We start from the raw sequence: 2,968 nt of genomic DNA, 5'->3' as shown, positions 1-2,968 counted from the left end.
TTGGCTGTGTGGAAAAAAATGAAGAAGAAAGATCCTGAATGCAGCTCGGTATCAATGAACTGTTCACCTGAGCAAAATTATGGTGAATTAAATTTAATACGGAGAAATATTATGTTATGTATTTGGGGATGGTTAACAGTGCAAAGGAATACACATTAAATGGTAGGGCAGTGAGAAGTGTACAGTAACATAGGGAATGTTGAATGCATATCCACATTCCCATGAATGTAGCAGCACAGGCAGAAAAGGGCGTAAAGAAGGCATCCAAAATTCTTTCATTAATTAGCCGAGGCATAGACTACAAGAGCAGGGAAGTTATTCTTGAACTGTAGAAAGCACGAGGCAGGTCACAGATAGAGTACTGCGTGATGTTCTGGTTACCATATTACAATAAACACGTGATTGCACGAGACAGGGTAGATAGGAGATTTACCAAGATGTGGCATGGAATGAATAATTTTAGCTATCGGGAAAGATTAGACACGCTGGGTTTATTTTCTCCAGAATGCAGGAAGCTGAGGGGAGAACTTTTAAGTTGTTTAATTATGTGGTGCCGAGATAAAGGGGAGAGGAAGGACCGTTTTCCCTTATCAGAGGCTGTCAACAACCAGGAGTCCTAGCTTTAAATTAATTGGAAGGAGGTTTAGAGCGGAGTGAGAAGATATTTCTTCACACAGATATTGGTGACGCAGATTGTGGGAGGGGGGGGTGAGAGTGGGGGTTGGCGTGGAACGCATTGCCTGAAAGGATGGTCGGTGCAAAAAAAGTCACCATATTTAGAATGTATTTTGATGTCTACCTGAAGTGCCGCAACCTACAGTGCTGTGGACCAAGAGTTGGAAAGTGGGATTAGGTTGGATGGCTCTTTATTGGACAGTGCAAACACGACGTGCAGAAATGGCCTCCTTCTGCGCTGTAAATTTCTGTGATTCCATGATTCGATGAATAGAAAAATTGGACGTGAAACAGCTCACTGAAGGTAAATCAGTGTCAGAGCAATGGGAAATATTCAAGAAGGAGATACAAGTTCAGTGTCAACATTTTCCTAGAAAGAAAAACGGCAACATGTGCCAAATCTGGAGCCGCCTAGATAATAAGGTGCATACAGTGAAAGATAACGCTAAGAGAGGAAGCTTATATCAGCAACCGAGATCCCAGTACTGCAGAAAGCCTCGCGGTGAAATTAAAAATGAATTTTGGAAAGAAAAGAGAAAACATGAAAAATACTTGCACGTTGAATCAAAGAAAACATGGAGATATTTCACAATTGCCTAAATAACATAAGGAGAACGAAGGGCAGAATAGGGCATTTAGCGACCAAAATGGTAATCTATGAGTGGATGTGGAATATGTGGGAATGGTACTTAACAAATGTATTGCAGCGGTTTAATAAAGGAGGGCGACGATGCCAGCGTTAAAGGTAAGGAAGAAGGGAATGTAATATTGGATGGGATAAACATAGTAAGGAAGCAATGATTGAGGGTTTTGGCATCTACGAATGTAAATAAATCTCCAGGACGCAATGAAATATATCCTCGGCTATTAAAAGAAGGAAGTGGCGAAATTGCGGAGGCTCTAAAAATCATTTGTGCAACCTCACTAGGTGCAGGAGAAGTAAAAAAACATTGCTAACTGCTAACGTTGTACCATTATATAAAAAGGGATAAAATGAAACAGCGAATAATTAAAGACAGTTAGTGTAATTCTGGTTGTGGAAAAATTATTGGAATCAACGCTGAGGGAAAGTATAAACCTTCATTTTGAAAGACATTGATTCAAAAGAACAGCCAGCATCGAATTGTTAAGGGAAGGTCGTGTCTGACATATTTCATTGAATTGTTTGAGGAGGTAACATAGAGGTACGATACGTGGACTGCATTTGAAGTAATCCGCAAGGATTTTAACACGACTTTTTACAAAGTCTCAAATGCCAGGCTGATCAAAAAAGCTAAAGATTATGGGATTTAAGGGAGTGTTGCAAATCGGATCGAAAATTGGCTCAGTGGCAGAAAGAAAATGGTTGATCCGAATGGAAGGCTGTTTCCAATGGGGTTTGTACGGTTCAGTGCTCACTCCCTTGTTTTCTGCAGTTTACATTAATGATTGAGACATAAATGTAGGGAGCATGGTAAAAAAGTTCACAAATGATAAAAAAATTGTCTGTGTGTTTGCCAGTGAGGAAGGAAGATTAGACTGCAGGAAAATATCGATTGATCAGTCAGTTGAGTAGAAAATAGAAACATGGCAATCAATCCAGGGAAGTGTGAGGTAATACAATCAGGGATGTGCAACAAGGCAAGCGAATTCACACAAAATAGCAGGATACTGAGATTTTTTCAAGAACAAAGGGACCTTCGAGTGTATGCCCTCAGATCCTTAAATTTGGAGGATAGGTCGATTATGTCGTTCAAAAGGCATATGGAATCCTTTACTTTATGAGCCGAGGGATAGAATGTAAGAGCAGGGAAATTATGGAACAACTGCAAAACAATTGTTAAGGCGCAGCTAGTGTATTGCTGCAGTTCTGCTCACGACCTTACAGCAAATATTTGATTGCACTAGAGAGGGCACAATGGACATTCCGAGGATGTTGCATAGACTGGAAAATTGAAGCTATAAGGAAAGATTGGCTGAACTATGTTTTATTTTATTTGGAATTGACGAGGCTGATGGAAGATTGAATTGAGGTGCATGAAATCTGGGGGCCCTAGATAGAATGGGTCGCAAGGACAATAGAAAGAACATTTGCCTTAGGTGTGTGGTCAAATACTAGGCGCAGCGAAGCAAAGTAGTTGGTATCATGATTAGAGAGGGGATAAGGGAAATTAATTTATCCAGGTGATGATGGGTGTCTGGACCTCACTGGCTGAAAGGATGGTAGACGCTGAAACCCTCACCATTATTTGTAACGTACTTGGAAGTGCACTTAAAGAACCGTATCCTACAGGTCTACGGTCCTCGTGTTGGA

Source organism: Pristiophorus japonicus, unplaced genomic scaffold (assembly GCF_044704955.1).
Source record: "Pristiophorus japonicus isolate sPriJap1 unplaced genomic scaffold, sPriJap1.hap1 HAP1_SCAFFOLD_85, whole genome shotgun sequence".
Classification (NCBI taxonomy): Eukaryota; Metazoa; Chordata; class Chondrichthyes; family Pristiophoridae; genus Pristiophorus; species Pristiophorus japonicus.
This window is presented reverse-complemented; position numbering follows the sequence as displayed.